We start from the raw sequence: 9,450 nt of genomic DNA, 5'->3' as shown, positions 1-9,450 counted from the left end.
CTGCATGACCTCCAAACTGTAATTTCTAATCTTGTCCTAATCTGTTAGTTCTGCAAAGGCAGACTGGTCCCCAGGCAAGAAAGCGGTCTTTTTGGGGAAGGGATATTATCAATTTTGTTTCAGAGTCAAACCATAAACCGAATTCCTTCCTAAGTTGGTTCAGCCTAGGCTCAGGAATGAACAAGGACAGCTTAGCCGGGCGAGGTGGCGGGCGCCTGTAGTCCCAGCCACTCGGGAGGCTGAGGCAGGAGAACGGCGTGAACCCCGCGGGGCGGAGCCTGCAGTGAGCCGAAATCGCGCCACTGCACTCCCGCCTGGGCGACAGCAAGACTCCGTCCCCCAACGAAAAAAAAAAAAAAAGTTAGAAGCGGCCGGTGGCTCACGCTGTAATCCCAGCACTTTGGGACTCCAAGGCGGGCGGATCACGAGGTCAGGGGATCGAGACCATCCCGGCTAAAACCCGTCTCTACTACAAATACAAAAAGTTAGCCGGGCGTGGTGGCGGGCGCCTGTAGTCCCAGCTACTCGGAGAGGCTGAGGCAGGAGAATGGCGTGAACCCGGGAGGTGGAGCTTGCAGTGAGCAGAGATCACGCCACTGCACTCCAGCCTGGGGACAGAGTGAGACTAGTCTCAAAAACAAGTTAGAAGCAAGATGGAGTCGGTTAGGTCTGATTTCTTTCACTGCCATAATTTCCTCAGTTATAATTTTGCAAAGGCGGTTCCAGGAGATCCAGACCAGCCTGGGCAATGTTGCAAGACCCCCGTCTCTACAAATAATGAAAATATGAGCCAGACGTGGTTGCCCAAGCCTGTGGTTTCAGCTACTGAGGAGGCTGAGGTGAGAGAATTACTTGAGCTGTGGGGCAGGGGGTGGAGGCTACAGTGAGCGGTGATAATGCCACTGCACTGCAGGGTGTGAGGCAGAACGAGACCATGTCTCAAAAAAACATTTGTTCTTGAGGCCCTTTGCACTCTGAAAATCTGAAATGGCTGTTAATTAGTAGAGTGTCTGCTTACACGTAGTAAATGTTCAATGAATATTTTTAAAATGCATATTAATGAAATGTTCACATTTCCTTCCTGTTTGCCTTGTCTGTCTAAAGGTCCAGCCCTGTACCCGCCCCACCTCCTTGCCACACACACACAGGCCACCCTCCCCACCACCACCACCACCACCACCAACAACAACAACACTTCTTCAGAGAGTGCTAATAGTAAAATATTGGAAGTTACTTTTTTTAAAAATTATACTGTGAGTTCTAGAGTACACGTGTACAACGTGCAGGTTTGTTACATGGGTATATATGTGCCAGGTTGGATTGCTGCACCCATTAACTCATCATTTATATTAGGTATTTCTCCTAATGCTATCCTTCCCCCTCCCCCCACACCATGACAGGCCCCAGTGTGTGATGTTCCCTGCCCTGTGTCCAGGTGTTCTCATTCTTCAATTACCACCTATGAGTGAGAATATGTGGTGTTTGGTTTTCTGTCCTTGTGATACTTTGCTCAGAATGATGGTTTCCAGCTTCGTCCATGACCCTACAAAGGACATGAACTCATCCTTTTTTATGGCTGCATAGTATTACACGGTGTATATGTGCCACGTTTTCTTAATCCACTCTATCATTGATGGACATTTGAGTTGGATCCAAGTCTTTGCTATTGTGAATAGTGCCTCAATAAACTTACGTGTGCATGTGTCTTTATAATCTTTGGGTATATACCCTGTAATGGGATCACTGGGCCAAATGCTATTTCTAGTTCTAGATCCTTGAGGAATCACCACACTGTCTTCCACAGTGGTTGAACTACTTTACACTCCCACCAACAATGTAAAAGTGTTCCTATTTCTCCACATCCTGTCCAGCATCTGTTGTTTCCTGACTTTTTTTTCTTCTTTTTCTTCAACTATTATTTTATTTTTATTTTTTTATTATTATTATACTTTTAAGTTTTAGGGTACATGTGCACAACGTGCAGGTTTATTATATACGTATACATGTGCCATGTTGGTGTGCTGCACCCAGTAACTCGTCATTTACATTAGGTCTATCTCCTAATGCTATCCCTTCCCCCTCCCCCCACCCCACAACAGGCCCGGGAGTATGATGTTCCCCTTCTTGTGTCCATGTGTTCTCATTGTTCAATTCCCACCTATGAGTGAGAACATGCAGTGTTTGGTTTTTTGTTCTTGTGATAGTTTGCTGAAAATGATGGTCTCCAGCTTCATCCATGTCCCTACAAAGGACATGAATCCATCATTTTTTATGGCTGCATAGTATTCCATGGTGTATATGTGCCACATTTTCTTAATCCAGTGTATTGTTGTTGGACATTTGGGTTGGTTCCAAGTCTTTGCTATTGTGAATAGTGCCGCAATAAACATAAGTGTGCATGTGTCTTTATAGTCCTTTGGGTATATACCCAGTAATGGGATGGCTGGGTCAAATGGTATTTCTAGTTCTAGATCCCTGAGGAATTGCCACACCAATTTCCACAATGGTTGAACTAGTTTACAGTCCCACCAACAGTGTAAAATTGTTCCCATTTCTCCACATCCTCTCCAGCACCTGTTGTTTCCTGACTTTTTAATGATTGCCATTCTAACTGGTGTGAGATAGTATCTTGTTGTGGTTTTGATTTGCATTTCTCTGATGTCCAGTGATGATGAGCATTTTTTCATGTGTTTTTTGGCTGCATAAATGTCTTCTTTTGAGAAGTGTCTGTTCATATCCTTCGCCCACTTTTTGATGGGGTTGTTTTTTTCTTGTAAATTTGTTTGAGTTCATTGTAGATTCTAGATATTAGCCCTTTGTCAGATGAGTAGGTTGCAAAAATTTTCTCCCATTCTGTAGGTTGCCTGTTCATTCTGATGGTGGTTTCTTTTGCTGTGCAGAAGCTCTTGAGTTTAATGAGATCCCATTTGTCAATTTTGGCTTTTGTTGCCATTGCTTTTGGTGTTTTAGACATGAAGTCCTTGCCCATGCCTACGTTCTGAATGGTATTGCCTAGGTTTTCTTCTAGGGTTTTTATGGTTTTAGGTCTAACATGTAAGTCTTTAATTCATCTTGAATTAATTTTTGTATAAGGTGTAAGGAAGGGATCCAGTTTCAGCTTTCTACATATGCCTAGTCAGTTTTCCCAGCACCATTTATTAAATAGGGAATCCTTTCCCCATTTCTTGTTTTTGTAAGGTTTGTCAAAGATCAGATAGTTGTAGATATGCAGCATTATTTCTGAGGGCTCTGTTCTGTTCCATTGGTCTATATATCTGTTTTGGTACCAGTACCATGCTGTTTTGGTTACTGTAGCCTTGTAGTATAGTTTGAAGTCAGGTAGCGTGATGCCTCAGGATTGTCTTGGCAATGTGGGCTCTTTTTTGGTTCCATATGAACTTTAAAGTAGTTTTTTCCAATTCTGTGAAGAAAGTCATTGGCAGCTTGATGGGGATGGCATTGAATCTATAAATTACCTTGGGCACTATGGCCATTTTCACGATATTGATTCTTCCTACCCGTGAGCATGGAATGTTCTTCCATTTGTTTGTATCCTCTTTTATTTCATTGAGCAGTGGTTTGTAGTTCTCCTGGAAGAGGTCCTTCACATCCCTTGTAAGTTGGATTTCTAGGTATTTTATTCTCTTTGAAGCAATTGTGAACGGGAGTTCACTCATGATTTGGCTCTCTGTTTATCTGTTATTGGTGTATAAGAATGCTTGTGATTTTTGCACATTGATTTTGTATCCTGAGATTTTGCTGAAGTTGCTTTTATCAGCTTAAGGAGATTTTGGGCTGAGACAATGGGGTTTCCTAGATGTACAATCATTACAGATGTGAGTCACCATGCCCCGCCCGAGCATATTTTATTTAACTGTGGATTAGCTTGGCTATTAACTTTTAACTGTTAAATATATCTTATATGGTATGTGGGTGTGCACTTGCGAGTTTGCTCCAGGCCCTGCAAATGTAGAGTTGGCCTTCTCTCTTTTAACATTCTCCCTTTCTGGAACTTTAGTTGACATGTTAGACTTCCTTTTTTTTTTTTGAGATGGAGTCTCTCTGTCACCCAGGCTGGAGTGCAGTGGTGTGATGTCGGCTCACTGCAACCTCCACCTCATGTGTTCAAGTGATTCTCCTGCCTCAGCCTCCTGAATAGCTGGGATTACAGGCGTGCACCACCACGCCTGGCTAATTTTTTGGTATTTTCAGTAGAGACAGGGTTTCACCATGTTGGCCAGGCTGGTGTCGAACTCCTGACCTCAAGTCATCTGCCTGCCTCAGCCTCCCAAAGTGATGGGATTATAGGAGTGAGCCACTGAACCTGACATGTTACACTTTCTTGTTGCATCCTTCTCATTTCTTCACCTCTTGTATTTTTCACCTTTTTGTCTTTCTGTGATGCATCCTGGGTAATTTATTCCTATCTATAAACTAGTATTCTTTTCCTACTTAAAGTCCATGGGCTAGCAGCATCAAAATCACTCTGAGAGCTATTATAAAGGCAGAGTCTGAGTCACATCCTAGACCTACCAAATCGCATTCTGCATTTTGGTAAGCTCCCCAAGGATTCCTATGCATGTTAAAACTTGAGAAATACTATTTCAGATTCCATTTGATTATTTTTCAGATCTACCTTTTTGTTTTTATAGATTCCTATTGTTTTCCATTGTGTGATTTTTCAAATTTCTTTACATCTTTCACGTTGAGTTATTTTATACAGTTTTCTCTTGGTATCTGCAGGGGTACTGGTTCCAGGAACCCCTGCAGATACCAAACTCCAAGGATGCTCAAGTCCTTTGTATAGAACAGCATAGTATTTGCATATAACCTATGCACATCCTCCCAGATACTTTAAATCATTTCTAGATTACTTATAATATCTAATAAGATGCCTACATATCACTCTATTTGTGTGGATTCAGGGTGCTACTTGCATGTGGCAAATTCAAGTTTTGCTTTTTGGAACTTTGTGGAAATTTTTTTTCCCCTGAGTATTTCTTATCTGAGGTTGGTTGAATCTACAGATGCTGAACCCACAGAAACAGAGTATAGCCAACTGTACTGTTTATTTGATCATTCTAATATCTGGAGTCTTGAGGTCTGTGTTAGTCTGTTCTCTCATTGATATAAAGAAATACCTTAGACTGGATAATTGATAAAGAAAATAGGTTTAATTGGCTCATGGTTCGGCAAGCTATATAGGAAGCACAGCTGGAGAGGCCTCAGAAAACTTACAATCATGGCAGAAGGTGAAGGGGAAGCAGGCAAGTCTTACATGGCCAGAGCAGGAGGAAAAGGTGCAGGGTGGAGGCACCACACAATTTTAAACAACCAGATCTCATGCGAAAACTCACTCATTATCACAAGGGCAGTGTTCAAGGGGATGGTGTTAAACCATTAGAAACCATTCCCGTGATCCAATCACCTCCCACCAGGCCCCACCTCCAACATTGGGATTACAGTTGAACATGAGATTTGGGTAGGGACACAGATCCAAACCATATCAAGGTCTCAAATGTATTATTTTTAGTTTTCAGTTGACTTTTTTTCATGCTAATTGGGGTTATTTATTTTGAAGATTTTTGGTTGTCAGCTCATTAATTAGGGCCTAATTGGAAGGTGTTTTTCTCTGGAGAACATTTGCATTTGCTCTGACAAGAGCCAGAGAGTGATAATCGTCTAAATTTACATTATATAAACATAAGCATTAAGTATGAAGCATGTGCTATGTAGCCGGCCCTCTAAGAAATGCTTCTACCCTGAAGGAGCCTAGTGGGAAAGATAGTTGGTAAATAATCTGTGACAAATTCTCTGACAAAGGCAAGCTTAGTATGCTATGGAAAAGGTGCCTTTTCCAAATCAGATGGGAGAGAGTTGTGGTAGAGGGGACAACAGAGGGAGACAGGGATTGATCAGATATCCTGGGAAAGGCAATGCTTGAAATAAGAATCATATAAGCATCAGACCCAAAAAGTAACATTATTCAGATTGCTAATAACTGCTGAAGGAATGAAAAACAAACCTAACTTCCTGCTGTATAAATTCATTCAACTAATATGTACTGAATGCCTAGAATATGCCAATATTATTCTAAGGTCTGGGGGTACAGTGGTAAGCAAAATAGAAATATATGTAGGAAGCATATATTCTAACAATTCATTTTTAATTTTTATTATTATTATTTTTGAGACAGGGTCTCACTCTGTTCTCCAGGCTGGAGTGCAGTAGTGGGATCAGGACTCACTGCAGACTCATCCTCCTGGGCTCAAGAGATCATCCTCCCACCTCAGTCTCCAGAGTAGCTGGGACCAAAGGTGTGCATCAACATGCCCAGCTATTTTTTTTTTTTTTTAAGAAGCAGGGTCTCCCTGCGTTGCCTAGGCTGGTCTTAAACTCCTGGGCCCAAGCAATCCTCCATCCTCCCGCCTCAGCCTCCCAAAGTGCTGGAATTACAAATGTGAGCCACCACCCCCAGCCCAATTCTTGAACTACATTTGAAAATTCTATTCCTAGGTATTTATCCTATGAATATACCCCCTTGGTAGTGAAGTGACTTATGTGCAAGAATAACCACAGGAGCAGTCTTTGTAATAGCAAAAGATTTAAAAATTTTTAATTGGTCGGGCCCAGTGGCTCACGCCTGTAATCCCAGCATTTTGGGAGGCTGAGGCAGGCAGATCACCTGAGGTCAGGAGTTTGAGACCAGTCTGACCAACATGGCGAAACTCCATATCTACTAAAAAAAAATACAAAAATTAGCTGGGCATGGTGGTACATGCCTGTAATCCCAGCTACTCAAGAGGCTGAGACAGGAGAACAGCGTGAACTCAGGAGGCACAGGTTGCAGTGAGCTGAGATCCGAGATCACACCACTGCACTTCATCCTGGGTGACAAAGCAAGACTGCATCTCAAAAATCAAACAAGCAAACAAAGCTAATTGACCATCAAAAGGTTAAACTATGGTATATTCATTATACAGCTATTAAAGAGAATGAAGAAGCTCTACACATATGGAAAGGTTTTAAAAATATACCAAGTGAAAACAGACATAAAAAGAAAGCAACAAACCATATAGTATGCTACTTATGTGGGAAACAAAGGAAAAAATATGTATCTGTGAATGCATAGAATTACAAAAAAACAGCTGCCTAACAGGAAAATATTCAGTGAAAAGTAATCCTTTCTTAAATTCTGTCTACCACCCAATCCTTTAAGAAAGGATTACTTTTCTATTACATTTATTCAAATAAAAATGATCCCCCTCCAAAGAAATGTAGTAGCTATGCTATAACAAAGAATTGTATTCTTTCTTTCTGATATTGAATAAAGTAATTAACACTGTATTAGTCCATTTTCACACAGCTATAAAGAAATACCTGAGACAGGGTAATTTATAAAGGAAAGAGGCTTAATTGACTCACAGTTCCATGGCTGGGGAGGCCTCAGGAGACTTTCAATGATGCCGGAAGGTGAAGGGGAAACAAGACCTTCTTCACATGGTGGCAGGAAAGAGGAGGAAGCGTAGGGGGAAGAGCCCCTTATAAAACTGTCAGATCTTATGAGAACTCACTATCATGAGACTATCATGGGGGAAATGACCCCCAGGGTTACAATTCAAGATGAGATTTGGGCGGGGACACAGAGCCAAACCTTATCAACACCATTTAGCTTTGGCCATGTACAGTTTCTGTGCTATTCTGATGCTTGCTCAAGGGCTCTGCTATAAACTAGAAGCCAAATTTGTGTTTTCAAGAAAGGGCAGTCTTAGAGCCTCATGGAAAGAACCAGGTGCTTTGGACTACTGATAAATTCTTCAAAAAAGAGTCATGGGTACAGGCTTCTGAGCAGACATAGCTTAGACAACTTTCAAGCCACAGCAGTGAACTGAGTCTTCATTTCTAGGACTCTCTTCTGGAAACAGACTGATTCATGAAAGCAGAACACCAACCCAATTTCCAGCAGAACAATTACCCAGGACTGAAGGAACTGATGAGAGAAACTTAATCATGGTTATTTATTGGAATATTGTTGATGTAGTGTTCTATTTTTATGGTATATGAGGAAGCCCTTTAAAATTCTTCATAAGCTATTGACTCCAATTTAGTATACTCCACTTTTGTAAACTGAAATTTTCTTTTTCCTTTTTTTTTTTTTTTGCAACAGGGTCTTGCTCTGTCACCCAGGCTGGAGTGTAGTGGTTTGAACATGGATCATTGCAGCCTCAGCCTCCTAGGCCCAAGAGATCTTCCTGACTCAGCCCCCTGTGTAGCTGGGACCACAGGTGTGCATCTCCACATCTAGCTAATTTTCTAATTTTTTGTAGAGATGAGGTCTCACCATCTTGCCCAGGCTAGTCTTGAACTCCTGGGCTTAAGCAATCCTCCCACCTCAGCCTCCCAAAGTGCTGGGGTTACAGGCATAAACCACTGCACCCAGCCCTGACATTTTTAAATGGCCTGTGATTCTAAGCCCTCAGAATTCAGGAATGTACTGAATCTCCTTTTATTTCATAGCAATATTCAAAAGGAATCTGACCTCCTTTTTACCAGGATAATTGATTAGTTCATGAGGGCCATACCTAGAGTGTCCTTTTTGAAAATAATTCTAATTTAATCAGTTATGAGAAGTCCGTTATTAAAAACAAGTTGACTTTATATGTAGAGTCAATACCTACAAACCTGTCTCAATAACACTGGAAAAGTGCCTGGCTTAAATGTTCGTAAGTGGTAAGGAAGAGCAATGCTCGGCAAGCCAGGAACCCTAGCAAATTCTGAAGACGTTAAGGAGAGAGATCACCCAAGTTCTTAGGTACTACAGGAGAAATCTAGTGGAGAGTTTCTTGGATTTGGTTCCCCAGCCTTGGGATGTCAAGCTATAGAGGCTTTTAAAAGTCCAATTTGAGGTCTCTGATGAAAAATTTCAGACAGAAGTTAATCCTGTGGCCTTAGTAATTTGTTCAGTACTGTATGGTTCTGGATTTGCAAAGTAAATTTGAGGAGATCTACATGACTAATGAACACTCTTGCTGTACCTAGGCAAATAATCCACATAAACCTAATGAAATTTGCTTTTCACTGATCAGGAATACTTGTGGCAGATTCCTATTGATGAAAAGTAAGAGACTGTTAAGAAACACTGTCAAAGCCTTGAAAAAGGATACAATAAATTACTGGGTGTCCCTTTAGTGGTAATGCTAGGTATTATCTAATTGATCCTCTGCATATTATCTGATGGGATATGTACCATTGTCTTTTTATTGGATAGACTGTTATACAATTGTAAACGTAGATGTTAAATTGTAAAAAAAAAAAAAAAAAAAAAAAAAAAGGAAAGTAATGCAACTGAACCTTAACTACAACTAATTTCTGCTCTGTAGAAAAGATGGTCCCATTAGGTTTTATTGCCCTATACCAGTGGTCCCCAACCTTTTTGGCACCAGGGACCAG

The sequence above is a fragment of the Symphalangus syndactylus genome, chromosome 12 (genome assembly GCF_028878055.3).
Source record: "Symphalangus syndactylus isolate Jambi chromosome 12, NHGRI_mSymSyn1-v2.1_pri, whole genome shotgun sequence".
NCBI lineage: Eukaryota > Metazoa > Chordata > Mammalia > Primates > Hylobatidae > Symphalangus > Symphalangus syndactylus.
The sequence above is the reverse complement of the archived record's forward strand: the minus strand, read 5'-3'. Positions refer to the sequence as shown.